The sequence below is a fragment of the Rhipicephalus microplus genome, chromosome 4 (genome assembly GCF_043290135.1).
Source record: "Rhipicephalus microplus isolate Deutch F79 chromosome 4, USDA_Rmic, whole genome shotgun sequence".
NCBI lineage: Eukaryota > Metazoa > Arthropoda > Arachnida > Ixodida > Ixodidae > Rhipicephalus > Rhipicephalus microplus.
The window spans coordinates 210,849,849-210,876,456 of NC_134703.1; the positions used below are offsets into that span (position 1 = coordinate 210,849,849).

At 47.7% G+C, this 26,608-nt stretch overlaps 1 long non-coding RNA gene across 1 annotated transcript; it reads left to right on the forward strand.

The window, feature by feature from the left end:
* Positions 1–19,167: 19,167 nt before the first annotated feature.
* LOC142814734 (uncharacterized) lies at positions 19,168–22,460 on the forward strand. The gene is made up of 3 exons (XR_012895055.1): positions 19,168–19,461; positions 19,562–19,760; positions 20,054–22,460. It is a non-coding gene; the product is annotated as an uncharacterized LOC142814734 (long non-coding RNA).
* The last annotated feature ends 4,148 nt before the right edge of the window (positions 22,461–26,608 follow it).

The window sequence follows — 26,608 nt, forward strand, 5'->3', positions numbered from 1 at the left end:
GTTCACATCGGGAAGTGAGACTCACAGTGCTGTAAGGCATGCCAGGCACGTCCCAGGCCCCTCAGGCCCATGCACCGTTGACGTGGCCGACGGGTGTCCACGAGCCCGCGCTCGTTCAAGGTCGGCGGCGTGACGCTGACCTGTTCCGGCCGCTCGCTACACTAACCTCTAGTTGGACGACCGAAGCCACGGAGATGGCAGCTCGCTGAGGTAGAAACACAGGCGTCTATCGAAACGATCCTGTCCTGGGGCGAGACCCAGGCCACATAGGCCATCCCTCCTCTTCTCCGTCATCCTACCAACCTACTCTTCCGCACGCGCCCGCCTGCTAATGTCACGTGCACGCGCCCACTCGTCCTTCTTTTCTCTTTCAATTTGTTTTCTTCCTCGCTGGCCATGCATCTTTCTTCTTTTAATGCAATAGCAATTATATGGGTACTGCTCAGTATATTTTGCAGCCGGTGTCAACGTCAACGTCGCCATCGCTAACACCGTCTATGTATGCATATTATATATATATATATATATATATATATATATATATATATATATATATATATATATATATATATATATGTGTGTGTGTGTGTGTGTGTGTGTGTGTGTGTGTGTGTGTGTGTGTGTGTGTGTGTGTGTGTGTGTGTGTGTGTGTGTGTGTGTAAGCGCAACAAAGAAAAATAAATGAGAAAAAGACTCCGGCAAGAGGAATCGAAAGTGGGACCAATGAGTCGGGGATGCGGGGTGCTCACTACTGAGACAACGTTGAGCACCTCCTTCAATGTTCAAACAGCAAGGCATTTATAGAAAATTGCTTCATACAATATTACCTAGACAGGAATCTAGCCCTGCGTTCGGGTAACTGCAAGGGAATTAGAGAAAGTACAGGCTACGGAGTAGACGCACCGTCATGCTCCGCTGACTCTACTTCACAACAAATTCAGAGGTGCGTTGGGACAGACCACTGCGACCACTTGGAGAGACGCTTCCATCTATGCTGAAGACAAAATGACAAGTCTTTCAGACTTAACCCTGTACTGTTATTTCCATAATTAGGTAATACATACTTTCGAGAAAAAAAACAGCTTGTTTGTTTTCAAGTGTTGTGAAACACTTGAAAAGAAACATGCTCGCTTTCGATCCACAAAATCTGAGTATGAAATCGAGAACACAGATTTCAGAGCAGTGCACACACCAATGATTGAATCTACCCAGGTTTAACTTTGCCGCCTGCTCAGGAAAACTCTTTGCAGTAAAGTTCGCATGCAAATACATGGAGCAAGTTTCAATTAAATCTAAGTATATATCACTTCCTTTTACACTCGGAAAGAAGCGTCACGAATCTCAAAAACGTAATCCATCCGAAGCGAAACAGAAGCCTGCACTTCCCATTTTTACCATTGGGGTACAAGCGCCGCAGAAGGAGCCTGCGTAGACACTAGTGCAATATTCCCCTCTAGGCAATATTGCGTGAAACTTTTTGATTTATATCTACCACTTACCACTGTTGATGGGCATCTGGGGGAGGGGGGAGTAACTATTGTGTTTCTAGCATTACCAACAAGATGGCGCGATCAACGCGCGTCGTCACATCGTCACAACTAGTCACGACAGGGTGGCGCGCGCTCTCATCGCCTATGCGTAATTTGCACCGTGAAAAGGAGAAGGGTGGATGCTCACTCGCACGCCATTTTCTCGTGGTTGGAAAGATCCTACATCTTGTCTGGCGTTGGGCTTTCAAAAGAATGATTCTATTGTAGTTAACCTCACTGCAGTCATTGCACAGTCTCCGTTTGGGAAAAGGGAGTGCTTTCCATACACAGCGAAGTAACAACATAGACGGCTCTTCGCGTTAATTTGTACCTGCGAGTACGTTTCGTGCGTCATTTATGCGTGAGAAGCGTGGGGCACGTTTTGATCTGCTTGCCATTTAGTGCTTGACATTCCAATTTTTTGCCATCACATTCGTTGCTTTGCCTTTGTGGCACGGCTATGACTTTTTTTTTCTTCGGCCATTTTAGTTCTAATTCCCGACAACGGTCCTCACATTTTGAGTCTTTGCGGTACAAGAACTTCTCTGCGACAAAGAAACCACACTGCACTTTACCAAGACTGCACAACACGCCACGCAGTCTTATGTGGACGACACGAATACTTCAGAGCACCAACACGCACAATACCTTGATGTATTAACGTCGTAATACTTAAATCTCACAGAATCGGTGAAGGAGCATGCACGACAATACCAACGGAAATTTCTTCAAACAATGCCTTCATAAAAACGTAAACTGCTTGAATATTTACAAGCTATATCAATTCCTTCTCCGAAGTCGTAAACCATAAACAACGACCAGTAATTCGACTCAGGGCTAATGTTATGGCGTTCTAAACCAGGCGATGGGAAGTTGTCCCTCGCTGACAAAGCCTATGCCTGGGCTTTTTCACGCCTATTCGGTTCGACGCGTCTCTAAAACCCCGCATGAGACCAACCATACGCTCAAGAGAGTTCGAACAGGGGGGCTCCATCCAAACATTAGGCGTTGCCTTGTACTGACCTCAATTAAAAAGGCTGGCGACGCATGCCCACTCTCCCACGTGGGCGCTCGTGAAGCTCCTGGAAGGTTCGTTATTTGTCCCGGAGTATGGCGTCTTCTGGACATTTTAGGTACGTAATCAAAGTATTATCTGGTTGAAGTTGTTCTTGTGATCGCATTTTTGTGCTTTTTATATTATGACATTCTCGCTGTTATCCAACGCTACACAAAAAATTGAATAAGCTGGTGGGGTGTCGTCCGGATACGGTGGAGTGCTGTAGTCCACAACTACTGCATACAACAAACCCTACTATTAGGCGTCACTTGGAATGGCGACTAACCCTACACACACAAAAAAAAACAACAGACACCGTAGCGACGCCGTTCAAATACGACGGAATGTTGTAACGTGCAACCTTACGATTACTCATCAGTCAGGTAACAGAAAAAAAATTGTCACGGATTTTTTTTTGCGAAAAAAGAGCAATAAGTACAATGGTAGCCAAGAGTGCATGGGCTTGTTTTTTGTAAGTGATCCGAGAAAGAAAACAGCGCAGGGATGGCATCGTTTCAATGATATGTTTTCGTAATCGCGGAAGACGACCACGATGCTCTGAAGCACTGCCTGTGTTAGATCAGTTCGTACGTTTTCGCTCTTTTTCCTTGTCTAACAGTTTTTATTACTTGTTTTTGCTTCGTTCTCACACCGTGACAACCTGGAGGTCCCCGCCCACCCGGAAAAGCACGTCAAACGAACTTCTAGACGGCCTGTGACTTATCCGCCACGGCACGGAACATCGCCGCCAGATGCACTCAACGCCGCATCTATGGCAGTGGTGGCAACTACTACTCCTGGAGCCTCTGTAGAACGAACTACAGACCATGGCCCTGCGAACGCGAGAGTACGGGACGGGCAAGACAGCTCCGATCCTTCAGATGAAAATGCAGAGGATATGAACCAGGCATCCTTCACAAGTGTATGCCACAAGAAAAAAAGCGGTACTCGCGTCCCTGTTGTCTTCAGTTAGAGTGTTGTCTACACTCTAAGGCAAAATCATCCGAAAAAGGAGTAACGGAGCCCTATAGGCACGCGCAATGAACAGATAGACCGTTGAGGAGCAATCACAGAGGGAAGCGTGCGGCGCGAAACCACTTACTCTCCCCTCGAGATGAACCCCCAGGGCACTGAAGGCAGCTCGAAAAGCGTTGCCAAGGTGACCAGCCCTCCTTCTCCACAGAACACGTCTTTCTCCTCCTCTGCTGGCTCAGTCTTTCCCCGTATTTTGCGGGCGGCGATTGCGTAGCGTCGCGCTCGGGGTGCTCGACCACAGCTGCCTGGATTCGACGATTTAAGAACTACGACGTGGTGCTTGTGTTTACGCTTGGATGAGCGGGGGCTGCTGCTTTAGCGTTTCGCTGCACCCATTAAGTCTGGAGCAAGCCTCGACAGGTTCCCAGCCACGCTGTAAATCTCTGGCTTCAAGATAGTCACGACCAACACACGACAGCAACAGTTGGGAAGGCCAATATGGCGGCCGAGAAAAACAGGCCTATCGGATATATACTTCAGTCCGACTCACGGCAGAAAACAGTGCTGCATTCTAAGGCAAGTACGTTATCATCCTTTATTCTACCCTACTTGTCGCGTGTGCGATACGGATCGCGCTTGCCGGCAACGGGCTTGGTCGTGTTGTATATAGCACACATGAAATGCATCGCGAAGGTTAGCTTCGGCGTCTGCAGTTCGCCTGTGCTTTGCGACCACCTGGCAATTGGCCGCCATTGCCGTCGGCCTCCCGTACGCTCGCTCATCGAGTGCTCGCCTGTCTTCGCGCCGCGATGAGCTCCGTGCTAACGATACTCGGCTGAGACCTCGTCGCTGTGTTGGGAGTCGTCGAAAACACGTTGCGGGTTCTCGTAAAGAGCTTGGTTGTATTATGTCGCGCGCTGTAAGTGCACCAGCACGGGCTAGCGGTGCTTTCGCTAGCGTCGGAACTCACTGAAAATTGGTCGCCATTACAGTTGGCTTCCCCATCAGTCAGTCGCAAGCGGCTTGGCGCAGTCCGTTGGCCGTGGCGGCGGACTTGCGTTTGCGCGCTGCACTCGCTCGAGTTTGTGGAAAGGGCCCCATTACCGTCGATTTCTTCGGCGCTAGCTCTAAACCAGCTCGGCGCTGTTCGTGGCGGCGGCCAAGCGTACGCTCGCTTTCCTGTTCGAAGTTCACTGGTGGCAGACACTCCGCGTGTAGTGCCGTGTTTGGTCTCGCGTTCACTTGCTCGAAGTGAACGACGTCGCTCGCTTAGTACTCACCGACTTGTTAGCGGTACGGTGGTTCGCGGAGTTGTGACTGTGGCCGCCGCTCCTAAACTGTTGTGCTACGAGGATCGAAATGAGTGTTTGACGATGTGTGACATTACGTTGAAATTATTAGCATGTCATATCTCACATATGTTTTTATTTCACCTTGCACGTGTTTCTCATATGCATTTGTATTCATCCTCTGTCACGTGTGACTCACTATTTTACATACTTATTGTGCAGCCCTGGGCACACACCGTGCTGAAGACTGTGCGCTGGCGTCGGCGATGCCCGTTATCCATCTCTTTCGTCAGAGCAGCTTCAGAAGGACTATGCGAGATGTGAAGGTAAAGTTATTTGTGTGTCATACTTTAACGCTTGTTTTTATTTTAACGCCTGTTTTTATTTTAGTGCCTGTTACCTGCACGTACTTGTCATATGCGTGCATTTTCATCTTCTGTGACGTGTGCCTAACTATTTTTACTGTATTATTTTACGTGCAGCCGTGGGAAACAAAAGGCAGAAGGCTGCGTGCGCTGGCGTCTGCAATGCCTGTCATCTATCGCTTTCGTCGGAGAAGCTCCCCAAGGAGTGAACAAAATTTGGCAACGAGACTGGACTTGTACACTTCACCATAAATTCACTTAAAAGGATGGGGAAACTTCATGTGTGTGTAGAAAAATAAAAGATTTCAGTGTCTCACTTTTGTCTTTCCTTGTTGCCGTGACTGTGAAAGCAGTTACACGTAGGTGGCTAACTACTTTTTTGCATGTTCTTTTCTGCGGAATTTGTTGCCCACTGCGCAGAAAAACAGGCCAGAAAAAGTATTAGACCTTGCAGGAGATAAACAAAAAACAATGTTTGAACTGGGAACAAAAAGTTCATCCGATTACAGTATTTGAGAGGATCAACCGTTCGTCTGGCAAGGTGCAACTGTGAGGACTAACGGTTTCCCGGTAAGGTGTGATTGTAGGAATTAACAGTTGCTCTATAAGGTGCAAATGTGGGGACTAAATGTTAGTTCTCTGGGGTGAACTGTGGGACTTACAGTTACTCACCAAGGTGTAAATGTGAGGATTAATGTTAGCCTCTTGAGGGGACTAACTGTTAGACCTGGTGCCGTTAGTCCTTAAAGGGAAGAATGGTTGTGGCAGTCCCATTAGTCCCCAAAAGGACGAACCACACACGCTTTCAACACCCTTTTGCCTTAGAGTGTACCACGGATGGAGGAAGCTTATGGAAAGTCAACCCTAACATTGTCGCATCAGCCTTCGTAACGTCGGCTCAAGAGAAAGTTCTTAACCATCGCCTCGACAAAGACGAAAGCCTGATGGTCACAGTGCCGACCCTGCCGGCTGCCAACCATCTACCAACGGTAACTGAATTAGCGGGCGTACCAGTGGAAGCCCAGGTCCCATACTCTTACATGGCGAGCTATGGGAAAATACAAGATGTCCCTCTGAGTTACTCAAATCAAGGCTTACAAGACTATCTGCGTGATCAGGGTGTCGTGTCGGCAAGATGATTTACTACCTACACACCCAAAGATGGCGGCAAGGTGAAAGAGGTGCGTTGTTCATCCGTTATTTTGCAGTCGCCAAAGATTCACCATTATCTAAACGAGTTACGCTTCGATTCTGTAGCTACCCGGTGGCCGAGTACGTTGGAGCAGCTACACAGTGTTATAAATGCCAGAATCATGGTCATTTATCGAGACATTGCAAAGGCCAGGTGCGCTGTAAAGTCTGTGCTGGTCCTCATTCGCCCAAAGAGTGTACCTCAATAGCACAACCTAAACGGGCTAAGTGCGGTGTTCGCCACCCTGATTCGTATGGAGGGTTCGTCAAAAAGAAGGCTGCTACACTTGCACGCTCATCAGAGCAAGCATGAGGGAAACCACTAAGGCGCAATGATCCACCGCCTAATCCAGAAGTTTTATTCAAGAATATCAAAGACTTCGCCCAGAAAAGATCATCACAAAGCCGTAAGGCAACTGGTGACAGGTACGCTGATGTGACAAAAAAGAAACGTGGGAAGCCGATTGGCACATCGCATCTTTCAAAACCACCACAAAGCATCTCACAAGATTCATCGGTCGGGTACAGTCGTCACCAGTCTCAGCCACCGCAACACGACAGGGGGATCTGCGAAGGTCAACAACACGGAAACACAGACTAAGATTTTGCACGTATACTGATTCCAATGCTGTTCGCAGCTCTCAAAGCCCCTGGCCGCGCTAATACTTCGTCAATAAATATCCCAGAGGTAGAAGCTATTCTAAAAAAGGAGCCATTGGTGTCAACGTCTTACGCACCACAGAAGCGTTTTCGCTCGAGCTAGTGATCACGGCTTCCCTAACGACATCTTCACCTGAACTGACTATTCACAGAATCTTCCGCACATGCACCAAATTCCTGTGGAACGCTCGTGGCCTTCACTCGAAGCTCTCAGACTTACGGCGACTGGTGCGAGATTATCGTTTCTCATTCATTGTCATTTCCGAATCCGCGTCGACCCAACTTTTAGAATGAACGGATACTATTTTCATTACTTAAAGTGACCTGACGGTATAAGCAGATTACTCACCGGCTTTCGTGAAGACATTCCAGCCTCTGAAATCGACATCGCGCCCCACTGCGACAAAGAATATTTGTGTGCCATAACAATAATAGGTAAACAGGAATACACTCTCATCGGAGCATACCTGGAACCAGGCAGGCTATTTGACTCTTCAAGACTTGAAAACTTTATTTCAAGGGCACCTTCCCCACACATCATTTGTAGAGACTTCAATGCCCACATTGAAATTTGGGCCGCTCACACACTTGTTCTCGAGGGGCTAAGCTTGCAGAGCTGCTCTCAAAGCATTAAAATGAACCTCTAAATGACGGCAGCATCAGCTTCCTACGAGGCACAACGACTACCAGCAGCATCGACGTGACCTTCGTAACAAGTTCAGTCGCTTGCAACTTTGACTGGTGAACCGACTTGGAAACGCGTGGAAGTGTTCACTACCCAATCATGATATCAGCTGCTGGCGTAAATATGACATCAAGGAGAACTGTCATGAGATCCACAAATTGGAAGGCGTACAAAGACGCAGCAGGAAAGGGAATCACTGCCGCTACAAATGATGATGAATTAGTCGCTACGACAGCTCATTGCCTAAAAGAATGCACACACGTTTCAACTAAAAACGACAAGCTTCCGTCAAATGATGAGGAGTTTGAAAGACTGTGTGCTATTCGCAAGAGAGCTGAACGGAAAGCTTTGTGAACAAAGAGTTTAGAAGACCTTCGAGCTTATCGACGGACACAGCATCTTATTCGGCACTACCTGGATAAGCGTAGCTGGTAAAGATGGCGTGAATTTTGCTCAACACTAGATGTTGCACTCTCCCCACACGAATGAAAATCCCTCTAAGAGCTCTCAGAAGAATATTGCGCACTACTATCAACAAATTCGACGCTTTGGACCGCATCTGCAGGTAACCAGCCTGGAAACTCACAGGTGACAGTGCCAGCGCTAGACATACCTTTTACCATTGAGGAACTGAACACTGCTATTGATGAGTCAAACAGACGCACATCACCTGGCCATGATGAAGTAAACCATGAAGCCATTGCAAAGCTACCCCATGCGTCCCACCTACTACTCCTAGAATATTATAATTCCTCGTGGATATTTGGAGTGGTCCCCTCTGAGTGGAAGCTGCCGAAAATAGTGCCCATTTTGAAACATGGTAAGCAGCCAACAAGCGACGGCGTCTCTCATAATCATATAGTGGTTTTGGGACGTTAAACTCACATATCAAACAATCAACAAGCGACACCTCCTTCTGGCCTGTCGCAGTACTGAGTTGCGTTGGCAAACTAATGGAGCGAATGATTCAGAAACGCTTCACCTGGTTCTTAGAAAGCTGCAACGAGTTTCCGCAATAAATGAATGGGTTCCGCCAAGGCAAGTCAGCTACCGACAATGTCATCGCACTTGTCTCTTCCCTTGAAAAGGACCTCTCGGCAGGTCGAATCCCGACAGCCGTATTCCTCGACATCAAGGCACCTTTCGATTCAGTCTTTCACCACGCCATTCTCGTAACCATGGAAAATCTTGGCCTAGGAGAAATCTATACAAATGGATCGAGAACTATCTAGAAGAGCGGAAAATATAGATGAACACTCCAAATGGTCCCACACAGCTCCATACAGTTGACAACGGTGTACCCCAGAATGCCGTGCTCATCCCGCTTCTTTTCAATCTTAGCCTGATACACATTACGAAATCACTCCCTCGAGGAGTACACATCACGATTTACGCTGATGTCATCTGCATCTCGAGCGCTTCAAGGTCACGTTACATCACCAAACAGCGACTTCAAAAAGCTTTACAAAACATCTCCACATATCTAGCGCCCCGAGGCACGCACCTTTCACCAGAAAAGAGCACAATCATTTCTTTCACAAAAAAAAGGAAATGAGCAAGTATGCGCTACTCCACGGTAAACGTCCACTGACCTATGTACGGTCTCAAAGACTCCTGGAATTAATCATCGACAGAAATCTTCCCTGGCCTCCTCAGGTGAAGAAACTTCGAACTAGAACAGTAGCAGCCACTCAACTCTTCCAATTCATGGCTGGAACACGATGGGGATGTAGCGGCCGCTCAATGGTACTGCTTCAGAAAGCATACATTGAAGAAGCATTACGCTATTGTCTACCGGTGCTTCACCAATCATCCCCAGCAAATAAGAAAATTTTGGAAGCCACACGCAACAGCTGCCTACAAATATGTCTAGGGCTCCCGAAGAGGTCATCAGCATTGGGAACTGTAGCGGAAGCAGGATGTCTCCCACTGGATGTCATCTCTATACAAGAAACCATGCGTACACATCTTCGACGTGTATTACAAGTTGAAAAGCATTTCTTGTACCGAGTTCACATAACGCACAGCGATTCTTCGTTCGGCCAAGCTGTGCGAATGCTTCAACTCTCACCGGTTAATCAGCCACACAAATAATTCCCGCCACATTTCTTTCTTGGACACTTTCGGCTCAAAGTATAAAAAAAGCTCTACCTGGCATCAATGGGGCAAAGAGACGATTGTCACTGGCTGCGCTGATGCAGACTACTCTCCTCTTCTTAGCCGAGAACTATGCTCAGCACTCGCACATTACACCAACGCCTCAACCACTTAGGAGACATCCGCTTTTAGACTTTATATCTCTTCTACAAGACAAATGCTATCCTGTCGACTGCAACGGAAGACATCCTCGACAGCAGCAGAAATTCATGGCACCAAAGAAGCTGTCCTCTACATCTTGCACCAAACAGCGGACCGGTGGGTAATTTTCACCGGCTCCAAAGGAGCACTACAGATATTGTTCAACCTCCTAAAGAAAACAAATTGTCACCCCATTTTGTTCGACATAGCATATCTACATGACCTGGCTGTGACCGCAGGGAACTTTATCACATTTCAGTGGATACCGGCTTATTGTAGAATTTCCGCCAACGAAAAAGCAGATGAAGCAGCACGCAAGGGTCTTCAGCACCACAATTACAGACGAACCTATTTCACTAAATTAGATGCAGCCCAGAGGGCCAAAACACTTGCGATTGAAGAAAATAAGAGATGCTGGAACCTTCCGACACATCACTATGCCTTCCTTCACTCAATCGACCCCTACCTGAGAACAAGACTCTCATTCAAAATTCCTCGCCACCTGGAAACACTATACCATCGTCTACGCCTAAACAGTGCCTATGTTAACATCCTACGATACCGCTTCGGTCAGTCAGCGAGTCCGTATTGCAACAACTGAGGCTCCATACAATCTGTGGAACATATATTCTTTAAGTGTCGAGCATATGCTTAGCAGCGTGAGCTTTATGAACATTGCATGCAGTCTATAAGCGGGAGAACTTTCTCCATTGATTGTGTATTGGGACCTTTAGCCTGCCACACTTTACAGAGGCAAGCTATGAAACTTTTGTTTGCGTACTTGGACAGTATCGGTCAGCTAGACAAGCTGTAGCTGTACCTTGACCCCACGAAAAGACTATTACCGCACGTGCTCATTCAATCGTCGAAGAGGTGGCACTTTCCTTCATTTCCTTTTATTCTAACATCTATATTGAAAATTTCTCTTTTTTTCTCTCTCCCCCTTCTTATTTATACTTTCAATCCTCAATCCCCTTCCCCACGCAGAGTAGCAAGTCAGCGAATTTTACATGCCGGCTAAATTCTCTGCATTTCAATAAAGAGTTCTCTCTCTCTCTTTTTGCGAAACTGCTGCAAAACTTGCAAATACTCTGAAATATGGTCACTGCACAGTCTGCTTACTGTAGGTATGTGAGGCCTGGTGCCTGAGAAACTGCATATAAAAAACCAACACATAAAACTTGCCTCGTTAAAGATGCAATGAAATGCCACAATTTTCTGGCAAAGTACAAAATATATATGATTTTCAATATTAGGTGTAAAATGTCTTCGCGATGACATTATCGGTCGATTCATACACTTTACTGTGCTGCGATACAATATTTCATTGAAAAGAAGAGAAAAGATTTAGCGCCGGCATCAGGCGACTGTTGATGGCGGTTGCTTCTGGGACACTAACGGTGGCTTCCAGTGGCTTCAACTGCTCGCACTCGATGCGGCATCTAGTTCGCCATAGAAGAGATAAGTGTTGCCCTCCTGTGCACTAAGAGAGCGACGTTCGAACAATGTTTTCGGGGCGAAGCTCCTTGAAGCGGCACCCGTTCGTCCCTCGTCGTAGCACGTAACATGTCTTGCGCTTTGACCTTCAAGGTGGTGCCGGTGGGAGATTTCTCCTGTGCGTTGTTGAACGATAAAAAATCGCAGCGTGCGCGTTAACTAAAGCCGAACTCTTCTGTCTATCTTTCCCCATTAGCAGCCATTGGAATGTACATTGAGCACTATCTGACAAGAAAGGGCTGCTAGGTTATACCCGCTGGGCGTAAACTCCTTGGTTTTACAAAGGTTTAGCGAGCATTGGGCCGCAATGCCATGAATACAGTGACCTGGTATATACCATGAACTTGAGGTGGTTAAATATGGGAAGTGGACACGAAGCGCAAGCTGTAAAGAAGTGTGCATGTGCCACCTCTCGTTTAGTCCTTGGAAAGTTCGTTAGGGGGTGGTGCTTCTATACGCGGAATATATGATGAAAAGATGCCATGTGGTGGTACTTGGAGTGTTGACTAGATAGACGAACGGACACACACACACAGACGCATTGGTGGACGCACGGATGGCTGCACAAACGGATGAACGAATGAACGAATGCAGAAGCGAATGCATGGACAAGCGCAGGGACAGACGCGTGGATGAACGTGTGAACGCACGAACAGACACACGACAGGTGGATGGATGCACGGACGGTAACAAAGACGGACGCATATATTATGAAAAGATTCGAGATGGTGGTACTTGGAGTGTTGACTAGATGGATGAACGGACACACATCTGACACACAGACAGATGCATGGACGGACGCACGGATTGACGCATGGACGGACGCAGAGACGGACGCATGGATGGACGTGCCGACGCACGAACAGACGCACGGACGGGCAATGAATGCACGGACGGTCACACAGGTGGACGCATGGACAGACGGATGCTTCGCCCCACCCTTCATCATTAACCTCGTAGATATGCTGCCATTTTTTATGCACAAGAGCATCTTTCTTTGCCTTACTTTACTTCAATAAACGCATAATTTGAGACGAAGCGACCTCGACAACACGAGCTCTCACAGCAAACGCTTCACGCTGTTGACTGCTCAAGGAGCAATACCCTGCCCCTTGCCATCTCCTGCCACTCTAGATTTGAGAACCCTGCTCTAACGTAATGCTGTGGCACCGTTAAAGAATAAGTTTGCAAAGAGACTGGGATTCGGTCTCGCAAAGAGCATTTGTGGAACGCACACGTGCCTCTGGCTTTCACTTCTTGTTGTCGCACTGCATATTTTAAGCTTTTGCCACCTTAAAGGGGCCATCAAACTTTTTTTACGACTTCAGAGTTTTGCATGTTTTTTAGCTGGTTGCGTACTCTGATGCCTTAAGAGATAAGTGCCACAAGAACGGCAGCAGTAAAGCCATGCAGTGCAAAGTTATTCAGCGCACAGATATCAAAATACAATGAAATAGATGCTTACACTCAACTCGATTTTTCGGGGACTCACCTTACCCTCTTTCCCTCGCCCACTGATGTCAGAACGCTGCCCAAAGAAATGAACGGCCCGTGGCATGTTGCGAACTTCGAAACCACGCCATGATGAGCCGCCACCATCGAAACAACGAAAATGCACCCCCAGCGTAGGTAAGCAAAACCGAACGAAGCCTTTTTTCGATGATTCAATCTGTACGACTTAAAAATGTTAAGTACATAAAACCGTTTCTCTTTCAATTTCAGGCATTCAGAAGCATGCAAAGTACAAACGTGTGGAAAATCGGAAAGTGACGCACTTTGTTGGCAGCGTGGGCCGGGAAACGAAGTCTCGCCGCACTGCTCGTGAAAGGCACGCAACTATGCTGACATCAAAACGGAAAGCTTACCGAATACTGTCAACGAGGTGTTGCGACATATTGAGCTACACAAGTGCAGAGACGTAAGTGGTAAACTCTTAATTACTGCAGCGAAAATTTCGTGAAGTGGGATGAATATATCAGCCAGCTCTGGACAGCTTCTGTGCTCCGGGCATCTGTGTTAGGGATATGCGTAGTACATATACTGTCCCAAACCAGCGCTCAAAAAAAAAAAAAAGAATCGCGCTGGCGAATTCTGGCGACCAAGCGCCGAGAGATGCCACAAGGTCAACGCTAAAGAGGAAAACGAGCATCCAAAGACTCCCCGCGCACGCCCTTTCTTCCCTTGGAAGCGTAGTTTTGCCGGCCATCCTCCCCACATCGGCGGCCTAGCAAGCCCTGGAAGGTTTTCGAAGAAAAGGAGCGTGGTGATGCAGAGTTGCGTCACGTGTCGCGGACGGCCCTCGAAACGTCTCGCACTTTCCCCAGCCTTGGCTGTGCACCGCGCTGACGAAACGATAAGAATTTTCTGGAATCTAGCGCGAATGGTAATTACGCGAGCAGCGAAGAAGGGAAAAAGGAGGAGAAGAAAGTTTGCGCCCGTGTGCGTAGGCAGGAGAAGAAAGACTTTTGCGCCAGCGTGCGTAGGGTCTTTCCGCCATGAGTCGGCGAAGCCTTTTGTCCTCAATGACAAAGGAGGAGAAGAAGAAATTTGCGCCAGGGTGCGTACGGTATTCCGCCTTGTCGGCGAAGGCTTCTGTTCCCAGTGACAAAGCAGGTAATGAAGAGGATTTCCACCTGACGGGTGAAGACTCGTGCGACAAGCAGAAGACTGTGTCTACCGCCAGTGAGCGAAGACGCGTTGCAACAGCTGCGCATGGAAAGCCGGCGTGTCACCGGCGAAGAACTTTCGTGCTTGGAGAGCGGCCAATCGAAGACGCGACGTTTCCTGGAAGAGAAACTTAGGAGGCAGCGGAACGACAACAGCGATGGGCTTTGAATGAGTGATTCTTGAAAGAGTATTATTCAGACTTTTTTCCAAAGACTTTGCACTGAATAATTTTTTGAACTGTTTAGTCTTTAAGGTTGTTCAATGCGTGTGATTGCATTGTAGTGCGTATTGTTCTTTGTGTCCTTTATTTTGAGTGTAGCTGATTGTACTGTGTAGTGCGTTGTTTGATTGGTGGCATATCATATTCAACTATTGTCGAGTGTGCATTATTTTGTATCGTTTGATCTGCCATATTTGAGAATATAATTTTGTTTTGTTTATTAACTTATGGCTCTGACTCGTTCTTGGGACCGCAGCCGGCATCCGTTGGCGCGCCAAATAGGACCACTTCTAAATTGTCCGTGCTTTCGTGGTGCAGTTCGGGGGGCCGATACTTCGGCCCTTTGAATTAGCCCGGCGATCGCCTTCCTAATTAATGGTACCTGTGACAAATACGTAACTTCTTTTCACATGAATGCTGATGCATGCATATTGTTCATTGCTGTACGAGCTAAAATGTTACATACGTGGCCATTATTTTGTGTAAATTTTGACCGATTGACATGCAATCAAACGATTTATTGCTGCAAGCTTGTGTGATCAGCATTGTCATTTTGCCCGGCCTGTGTGCGGCATCACAGCTTACTAAAGTAGGAATGCGGGATACTTATGAGCATATAGTAAGCAGTTCACTATAATGTGCCATGTGGAGACGAGAGAACTTGAGAAAGAGGGCTGATACAACGAGCGGGGGTAAACCATGACGCAGAAGCTGACGACGGCAATGTCGTCTGCTATGCGGAAGGCCAGTCACCATATCGAAACGCTCTGGTGCTTTTGAAATCCATTTCATTTTACACACAATTAATATTATGCCAACAATATTCTTAGTTACATTTGGTTCAAAAATATTTTTGTGTGGAAGATAGAAAAAACTTTTTAACTTATCTGTAAAATAGTAATTTTTTTATTCTTTTTATGATTACCTACAAAACCCAGACGGCACTACCATCGCTTGCGAATTGCTGTCCCCATTGCCTCTATAGGTATGGCACTGGCCTTTCTTACCGTGCAGGAGGCTCGCATGACATATTGCCTGTTACGTCCACCGTATTAAAGACGCCGTTGTGATGGTAACAAACAATGTAGTTCTTGAAGACGCACTGACACATGCGAAACGAGCCAGCTCCCGCACGCTTCTACCTTGTTTTATAGCTTTACTGATCTGACTTTTTCCAAGGACGTATGTATATAAACGCTATTTTATTTTCTCCTATAGTTTCTTGAAATAACGGTGCTCAGAGCACCACCCGCGTGTTTCCTCCAGCTCGTGGAGTTCTGCACATTCTTTGACCAGTTTTTCAGTTTTCAAGCTGGAAACGTCGGACAGCTATATTCTGCAACGCATTCAGTGAAAAATTAGGCTAATGACAAAATGAATGCCATAGTAATTTATATTTTGATGCAATCCCGCGATTATATTCAACGTTACATTTATCCAATTATACAGCGGCAACCTTCCGGCATAATTTCCACTCGCAGTTGTCCTGGCGAGCTACAGTACGAGTTGTGCAGTTAGTATTGATATTTTTAAGCATAAGAGGGCCCTGTAACTTTTGCTGCAATATCTCAGTTTTCATTTCTAACAGTTTTTTGTTGTTTTTGAGACTTTCGAGCTCAAGCACCCCTTTCTTTTCACAAGTCTTCCCCTGAATCTGTTGCTGTCTAGATTCTTCAGTATTCTTGAGCACGTGACTCCAATTCCTGTTCTCTATTACTCTTTTCGTCGTCAAATGTGTAGTCGAAACTTTCACGACCGATTGGTGGCACGACTGAACATCCAACATGGCGGTCGTTGAGATTATCACTTCGCAAGAGACGATACAGGAAAGTACACTTTTGGTGAAGACTGCAATACTTTGCGCTTTGGGGGCCCTAGAATTTAAATTTTGGGGAAACTAGGGGAGCACGAGCATACTATAATATGTAAATAAACACCTGGTTGCATATTGGGAAGGTAATTATGCGCAAATTGTATCATACGCAGCAGACGAACTGAGCGCGAGAAGAGCAAACCTGAGAGCTGCTTTATTCGTGCAGAAAATGGGTGCTGCATATATTCACAGACCTTAATTATTTAATTGTATCGATACCAAACTTGGTATAACATAATATGACTGTATGAAAAGCATATTTTACTAGTCATAACATTAAAACCATGGCATGAATGTCGTGAACGTCATTATTGCCATTTCATGGTCCTGCAGCTCTTGCGGTGGTTTCGTTCACATGGCATGTTGCAAAACTGGTATGATATGACATGATTGCATGGCGAACACAATCGACAGACCCTAACATGAAAATCATGACATGCGTGTCATGTAAAAACATGACTACATGTCTCGCTCATAATATGCTCGCGGCTGTTTCGCTGGCGGCACATATACCAAACTTGGTATTACGGTGCGTGAATGGAAGATAAAGGTATGTGACTGGGGCAAACATGTTAATCATGAGATGCGTGTCATTCGCTACATGACTACATGCCACGCTCATGATGCGCTGGTAGCTGTTACGCTAGCTTCACTTATACCAAATTTGGTATTGCGTGACGTGAATGCTTGACGAAGATAATGCTACGTGCCAGTGCATGGAGAGGAAGAAGAAAAGTACATAGACTGGCACAAGCTAATCTCTGTGGCTGGCACTGCTCGCTTAACCGGCTGAAAATACATCTATGACTACCCCTCCGAGTCGCTCTCCTTCTCGTAACATGATTGGTGTAGTTGTGCGATCCCCGTCCTCGCAACAGAACTTTGAAGCGGACGCTCCCTCGCGGCTTTCAACATGACCAATCAAGACTCGGCTACATCCTCTCCGGTCGCTCGCTCTTCTGCCCGGCCTGTCAACCCAGCTCCTGCAACATTTTTGTGACGCTTCCCGCCCTTAAAGACCCTGGCGTGTTTTCGTGCCGCGAGGGTTGCAACGTCGACCAGTGGCTACGCCTCTACGAACGCGTCAGCGCCACTTACAGGTGAGATCCCACACTTATGCTCGCAAACGTCATCTTTTTTCTCAACTGAACCCCTCGTGTTTGGTTTGACAACCACGAGAATGACATTACAAGCTGGGACAGCTTCAAGAAAAAGATCTGCGAGCTTTTTGGCAACACCTTTGGTCATCGTGAAGCTTTGAAGAATGAGTGGTTGACTCACGCACAATCTTCGACGGAGTCCTACATCAGTTACGTTCAGGCTATCCTCCACTATGCCGCCAAGCTTTCGAAAATGTGTCGGAGCCTGACAAAGTTGCCCATATTCTAAAGGGTATCATGGACGATGTGTTCTACCCGTTGGTATTCAACAATGTGTCATCTGTTGATGTGATTAGTCAAGAATGCCGCTGGTTTCAACAAGCTAAAAGCAGGCACATCTCCCATCAGTTCCAGCGCCTTCCGAATACCGCTGCGACGTCCTCGTGTCTGGACACATATCACAAACCAGATACCTGTGACAACTTGACGCAACTCGTCAGGCGAGAACTTGAAGCGGCTGCTCCTGCTAATGTGGGACTAACGTCCCTGACTCTTCTCTTCCATTTACGTTGCCGCCCATTGAAGCAGTCGTCCAGCAGAAAATCGCCAGCGTGGGAATTCACTTAAGTTCACCGCCTCCCCACACCAACTTCCAGCCCAAATAGACGCCCACACGTCTCTTCCCGACCGGCTCTCCCTCAACGTTCGGTAAATCACTCGAATGGCGAACACTTAATGACAAGCCGATCTGGTTCTCGTGTCACCGAATCGGGCACATTTCTCGCCATGGCGCCCCGCCGCGGTGGTCTAGTGGCTAAGGTACTCGGCTGCTGACCCGCAGGTCGCGGGTTCGTATCCCGGCTGTGGCGGCTGCATTTCCGATGGAGGCGGAAGTGTTGTAGGCCCATGTGCTCAGATTTGGGTGCATGTTAAAGAACCCCAGGTGGTCTAAATTTCCGGAGCCCTCCACTACGGCGTCTCTCATAATCATAAGGTGGTTTTGGGTCGTTAAACCCCACATATTAATCAATCTCGCCATTGCAGAAGTCTCTTGGGTCCTCTTGCAGAAGCCTCCTCTCGTCACTTCCATGCACGTACTGCCTATCACCACGAGACCTGCCGCGACCATTTTGCCCAAGAACCTGCTACTGAACACCGCTACTGCCGCTCTCCATCCCCCCAACGTCGCCATTCTCGTTCTTCACAGCTCCGCCGACCATCTTCCCCCGCCTTCTCACGAGGTTCTTCGACGGAAAACTAAGTGCTGCAGCCCCCGGAGGTGGCGCTGCATCGCTCGGACTGACAGGAAATCCTCTCTTGACGATACGCACAAAACGGAACCTTATAGGCGTACAAGTAGACGGCGTACATGTCGCTGCTCTTGTCGACACTGGCGCACAACTTTCCGTTATGACGAGTGATTTTCGCTGCAAGCTCAAGAAGGTTCTCACACCTGCGACCACTCCGTTCGACCGTGTTGCGGATGGCAGAATAGCACCTATCGTTGGAATGTGCTCCGCTCGTGTAAGAATTGCGTATCGACACACAGTTGTTCTCTTCACCGCCCTTGATAAATGCCCCCACGACGTAATCTTAGGCCTCAAATTCGTGTGCGCGCATAGACTGTTCAACCAGTACGCTCTGTCTACACTTGCCTCCAACAGAACCGCTTGCATAACGGCCGAGTTTCTCTGCACAACGGGACATGCGTGCCTCCCTTCACAGACACTGACCTACGTAGAGCTCCTCTCAATACCTAGGAGGATATATATAAAAAAATTGCTGGAGTGGAGGGAGCGCTCTTCAAGTGAAGCCAGCGCCGCCATGTTGTGGTGGGCAGAAAGCTCGGCTCGGCTGGCTCGGTGGCGGCCAGCGCTGCCAGTTCACCTGCAGCGACGGTGGATTGCGGTTCGTGCGCCTGTCTTTCCTTGACAAGTGTGTCTCTGCAGTGCATTCGAATGCGTGCGGCTCGATTCAAGCGAGCATGGTACAATCCTGCGTAGCGTATGGGTGCACAAATCGCGCGATTCCTGCTTCCAAGATCACATTTCACAGGTGCGTACTGAAAGCACGTAGTGCTTACGCGGTCTAATACGGATGACTCGTGTTTTTCATTGGTAGGCTTAAGGAATTAATATTTGGAAATTATTGGCAGGTTTCCAAAAGATGCTGAGACACGGAACCTATGGGAGCGAGCTGTGCGTCGTGAACACTGGAAACCGACAGATAAAGATCGCCTTTGCTCTGCGCACTTTGATCCGGCGTGTTTTGACCGGACCGGACAAACAACAAGGTTGAAAGCGGGAAGTGTGCCGACTTCGTTCGCTGCTTTTCCTGCCCACCTCCAGGCACCGGTAAGCATCGGAACTTCGCAGATATAGTGCTCTGACATCAAGGAGGTTGGAATGACGTAGACATATCTCTTCTGTCGTGTTTTGTCGACGTGACTGCATTGCTGCGTGTTTCCTCGCGAGCTTTTCGTCCCGTTCGCTCGTTTACAATATCGCTCAACACACGATTAGCGCATGATCATTGTCGAATGTTCCCGAACATGCTTTCGTGAATACATATATTCATGTTATGAGCAATAATTGAAGTATATATATCATTCTAAAAGTATTTAATTTCCACTATGTGCTTATTTCAGGTGAAAAGGAAGCGGCCAGCACCAAAACCTCGAGGATGCAGTCCTGCTCAGCAGCAAGAGGCCTTAAATACTGAAGATCATGTCACTGTATCACCATCAAAGCAGTGGTACAAGACGAAGTTGCAGGAAACAGAAGACGAAAGATTGCACTTGAAGAAAAAAATTAAAACGTTGCAGCAGAGCAAACGAAGGCTGACACAAAAGAAAATCACCGCTGAAGAAATTATTAGAGGCATCGAAGAACAAAAGCTTTTGTCAGAAGAGGGCTCCAAGATGTTCGATGCAGCATTTTCTCCTGACATACAACAGCTGCTTCACCGGGCACGGACAGAAAGTGGAGGTAAATACCCTCCAGAGCTGCGAACGTTTGCACTAACTTTACATTTCTACTCACCAGCAGCCTACGAATTTGTGCGATCAAAGTTTAATGACGCCCTCCCTTCGCAGCGCACAATCAGAGAATGGTATAGGTCTGTTGATGGCCAACCAGGCTTTACAGGTGAAGCATTTTCTTTCTTGGAGAAGTTGGTTCAAGGTCGCTCTGAAACTCTTTACTGCGCTCTGATTGTCGATGATATGTCGATTAGGAAAAATGTTGAACTTGTCGGAGACAGGGTAGTTGGCTACGTTGATTTTGGAGCATCTCTTGATGATGACAGCCTTCCTGAAGCCACAAATGTTTGTGTTTATATTGTTGTTGGCATAAACATGAGGCTGAAAATTCCAGTCGGCTACTTTCTTATCCACTCGCTCACTGGTTCTGAGAGGGCTGAACTAACAAAACAATGCATTGAACGACTGGAATCTGTGAAAGTTCAAGTTGTCAGTCTAACATTTGATGGTGCGTCATCAAATTTCACTATGGCAAAATGCCTTGGTGCAGAACTGAAGCCTGATCCTGTCGAGTTCTCCACATCCTTTAAAAACCCAGTTGATGAGTCAAGGGATGTGCATATCCTGCTTGACCCATGCCACATGATTAAGTTGATTAGAAATTCACTGGCAACAATGTGTTACATCACTGATGTTGATGGAAACCACATAAAATGGGCTTACATAAAGGCACTGGAGGCTTTACAGCGCGAGGAAGGGCTCCGCCTTGGCAATAAGCTAACTAAGGTGCATATGCAGTGGGAGAAGCAAAAGATGAAGGTACGGCTCGCAGTTCAGGCACTCAGCGCTTCAGTCGCAGACGCTCTTGAATTTTGCGAGCAAACGCTGAAGCTGCCACAGTTTAGAGGTGCTAGTGCCACGGCAAAATTTGTGAGGGTATTTGATCATCTCTTCGATTTGCTAAACTCCAGAAATGCGTTTGCAAAATCATACAAAGCCCCCCTTCGAAAGCAAAATGAGCCTTGTTGGAAACCATTTTTTGCCGACGCTCGAGAGTACATATGTGCTTTAAAAGACCCATTCGGTCGACCACTTTTGCAGGGAACAAAGAGGACAGGATTTGTGGGTTTTCTTGTGTGTATACAGAGCACAGAAAGTATCTTCAAGGAACTCGTTCATGAAGGTCAACTTAACTATCTGCTCACGCACAAGATGAGTCAAGATCACGCAGAAACTTTCTTTGGCTGTGTGCGAGGACGTGGGGGGTTCAACAACAACCCTACAGCTGCCCAATTCATGGCAGCTTACAAGCGTCTATTGGTCCAGACAGAAGTGAGATCGTCCACCTCAGGCAACTGTTCGCAAGATATTGTTTCTATTCTGGGTGCATCTGCCTCTGCCACTACATTTTGTGCAACCACTGAGGTCACATCGCGAAGGTGTGCCATCCTACAACCAGAGGACCACGATTACACAGACCGAATTGACTATCCAGAGAGCCTCTCCACATTCGTTTGCTCTGTCGTGCCTTACATTGCAGGCTTTGTCGCTCGCAAAATCGCTACTACAAACACCTGTGAGTTGTGCATAGAAGCTCTTCATGGAGCGGATACATCTCTATTGGTGAGACAAAAAAATCGAGGTGGACTCTTTTACCCTTCCGAAGACGTTGTGTCACTGTGCGAAACAGCGGAAAAGGGGCTGCGTCGACTGCAGGCTTCCACTCAATGCCTTAAGAACATACATGCCAATACCAAACAACTAGTCCTGGAGATTTTGAGTCAATCACTGGAAAAGAGGTGGTTTTCACAATTGGAACAACATCTTTTTGACGTCGACGTGTTGGACAACCATATTTACAACTTGAGCAAGCAAGTATTGGAGCTGTACATCAAGATCAGGCTGCACCACATGACAAAGGAACGAAGCCGGGAACTCGTGAAAGACAAAGTTAGGTCTTTGCTTTCAAGACTCGTCATTTTTAGGAATCAGTGAAACAACTTTGCCATAACGTTCATGTTGGCTAAAGGCTGAGAAAGCTGTACAAATAAAATTTTAACACATGAAAAACGAACCGTTCTGTAGTCTCTTTAAATACTGCCAGTGTATCGGCGACTATGTGAGCACGTTTTTACTTCTCTAGCAGCAATCATTTGCGAAAAAAAACGGCCGCGGAAGTGCACTATATGCTACGCGGCCGCCTTCCTGCCCACCACAAGATGGCCGCCGCCGGCTTCACTGTGCTCTATGGGTAAGTATAGGCGGCTTCCACTCCAGCAATTTTTTTATATATATCCTCCTAGCTCAATACCACCAGTTCCCGACGGTGACCATGTTCTGACCCCTATCACCGATGTCCTTATAAACCATGGGATTACATTACCGCACTCCATTCTGTCCGTCGCAATAAATTCCACGTGTCTCCCAGTTTTCAACTATAGCTTCCCACCTCAAGTGCTGCCACAAGGGATCTCTTTGGCGTTGCTCTGCACCTTAGAAGACAAACCGGTAGATGTGTTCACGATGGCCGCTCCAACAGCAACGTGTGACCTATGCCAACGTCTGACCCCACACTCAACATCAATATGACACTTGCTCCGACAGCGCTGCTATATAAATGATCACTTCCAACTTAACGCCGCAGCAGACTGACGAGCTCCACCGGGTTCTGCTGTCCTACATCGACCTTTTTGACCTCAGCGGCCGTCCGTTGGGGGAAAGCTGCTGATATGACCCACTGCATAAACACTGGTAATGAGCATCCTATTTATCGGCGTCCATATCGGTTGTCGGTGGCCGAGCGTCACATTATCCAAAGTGTGGTCGACAAAATGCTCGCCAAAGACATTGAGCCACCTGCAGTCCTTGGGCTTCTCCTGCAGTGCTAGTCCACAAGAAAGACGGTGCATGGCGTTTCTGCGTTTATTACCGACACCTCAACAAAATTACCAAAAAAGACGTGTACCCTCTGCCACGAATAGATGATGCACTTGATTGCCTCTATGAGTCCCACTATTTTTCCTCCATAGACCTTCGTTCCAGCTATTGGCACAAGGAGGTGGATGAAATGGACCGTGAAAAAACGGCATTCATCACCCCCGATGACCTATATTGGTTCAAGGTCATGCCCTTCGGCCTTTGTAATGCTCAAGCCACGTTCGAACGAATGATGGACTCCCTGCTTAGAGGATTAAAGTGGTCCACCTGTTTGTGCTACTTTGACAACGTCATCGTCTTTTCACCAACATTTGAAAGTCATATGGAGCGCCTATCAGCCGTCTTAGGCGTTTTCCGTCGCGCTGGCCTGCAACACAACTCCTCGAAATGTCACTTTGGACGCCATCAAATCACAGTACTTGGCCATTTAGTAGACGCCAACGCTGTGTAACCAGACCCGGCAAAAATCAGCGCCGTAAAAAACTTCCCTGTACCACTATCTGCAAAGGATGTACGCAGCTTTATGTGACTATGTTCCTACTTCCGGCGCTTCTTGAAAAATTTTGCGCACATAGCGAGGCCACTTACACAGATCCTCAAGAAAGATGTCCTATTTTCATGGGGCTCCGAAGAGGCTTCTGCATTATCGACCCTCATCGCCCTCCTCACTACTCCTCCGATTCTGGCACGCTTAAACACTGCTGCCCCTATGGATATCCGTACAGATACAAGTGGAGATGGCGTTGGGGCAGTGCTGGCTCAGAAACAACATGGTCGTGATTGCATTATCGCATATGCCAGCCGCCTTCTATCCGCAACTGAACGTAAGTATTCGATCACAAAGCGTGAGTTCTTGGCCCTTGTACGGGTGGTGGCGAAATTTAGACCTTATCTATATGAACGCCCATTTTCGGTAGTTACCAGCCACCACACGCTTTGCTGGCTCAACTCTCTGAAAGATCCATCAGGCTGCCTTGGTCGCTGGACTTTACGCCTGCAAGAGTTTTCCTATTTGGTGGTCTACAAATATGGCCGTCTACACTATGATGACAATTGCCTCTACCACTACCTTGTCGACGATCTTGAGGACACTGACGAGCCTATGGAGAACTCTATCTTGTGATTGTCCGACTTCCTTAACATTGGGGTAGAACAGAAGCGCGATCCAGTGCTGTTTGACATCATCAGCCTTACGAAATCTTCCCCAAATGATGCTTCCGTCCGCTACTTTTTCATTCGAAAAGGTGTACTATACCACCGTGATTTCCGACCAGACGGGCCTGACCTTCCATTGTTTTGCCTAAGCATTTGCGCCGCTGTGTTCTCACCGTACTTCACGACCCTCCCACGGCTGGACACCTTGGCGTATCCCGCATGTACGAGCACGTTCGGCGCCGTTTCTTCTGGCCAGGCCTTGCACTCTTGGTACGCCGGTACGTCACCACGTGTGACCTATGCCAACGTCGTAAAACATCGTCGCTGCTACCGGCTTGCCATCTTCAACCAATAGACTTACCCGTGGAACCATTTCACCGTGTTGGGTTAGACCTGCTTGGTCCTTTTCCCGCATCAACATTGGGAAACAATTGGATAGCCGTTATTACAGACTATGCTACACGCTACGTTATTACACGAGCTCTACCGACCAGCTGTGCAACCGACGTCGCTGAATTCTTGTTACGGGACGTTATATTGATTCACGTTGCTCCGAGACAGCTTCTCACAGACCGTGGCCGTACATTTCTATCCCAAGTTATCGCCGACATTCTGCGTTCTTGTTCCACGCAACACGCACTGACAACCGCTTACCATCCTCAAACAAACGGCCTCACGGAATGATTTAACCGCACTTTAACAAATATGCTCACTATGTACGTGTCGCCCGACCACCGAGACTGGGACCTTGCCTTACCCTACGAAACTTTCGCGTATATTTCATCCCGTCATGACACAGCGGGTTTTTCGCCTTTCTACTTATTGTACGGAAGAGAGCCGACTTTACCACTGGACACAGTCACCTCAGCTCACACCTCGTCCACCAGCGAGTATGCCTGCGACGCGATTGCGTGAGCCCATCATGCCCGTCAGCTCGCTCGCGCTCGGCTGATGGCGTCGCAAACCAACCGAGACGTACATTTCGCTCCCGGTGTCCTGGTTTTACTCTGGCCCCCCATCGTCGGCTGGGCCTATCATAAAAACTTTTGTCTCATTACACGGGACCCTACCGTATATTGCGTCAAGTAACACCTCTCACCTACGAGATCAGCCCCATTTATCTATCATCATCTGCTTTGCGGTCCAGTGGTGTTGTACAGGTGTCGTGGATCATTCCCTACAAGAATGCGTCAGATAAAGACCTTTAAAGCACCGGGACGGCGCCTCCACCACCGGGGGTTATGCTACGTGCAAGTGCATGGAGACGAAGAAGAAAAGCATATAGACTGGTGCGAGCTAATCTCTGTGGCTTGCGCTGCTCGCTTAACCGGCTGAAAATACATCTGTGACTGCCCCTCCGAGTCGGTTTCCTTTTCGTAACAATATGATACTGGTGCAAATATGATAAACATGAGATGCGTCTGATGTAACAACATGACTACATGCCACACTCATTCTGCACTCGCGGCCGTTTCGCTAGCTTCGCATATGCCAAATTCAATATTTAGGGACGCCAACGGATGGCGAAGGTATGTGACTGGTGCGTAGGAGGCGTTGCTGGTGCAAACATAATAAATATGAGGCTTGTCACGTGAGAACATGACTACATGCCACAGTCATGGTGCCAATACATTTCGACCTGACGCTGTGTGGGTGCTCACCGGCGTTCAATTCGTCGCGTCACGCCGGCGTTGCCACACCAGGCGCCGGTCCTGCCATGTACTCGAAGTACCGCGCCGCGTTGTATTGCTTTGACGCATGCACGTCTTCTTGCGTCTGGAGTGCCTCCGTTACGCAAATAGGGAGACGCAGTGTTGTCTGTGTAACGCATCCGCATAGAGTAATGTTACTCTATGGTATCAGCGCGAAATGCAGTTGTCGCATTTCGCGCCAGTTGCCGTCGGGCCGCGCCAACCGACAATCGTCGTGCCTGTCGTCAGACTATAGAATGCTCGCGTTTTGCTAACGTCGCGCCGCTGTGCCCAGCGTACGCGCTCGCCACTGCTACATTAGAGTTTAGTGGGCCCTTCATGATGCACTCGCGGCCGTTTTGCTAGCTCCACATATACGAAGTTAGGTCTTACATAACGTCAATAGTTGACGAAATATGACTGGTGCAAACATGATAAT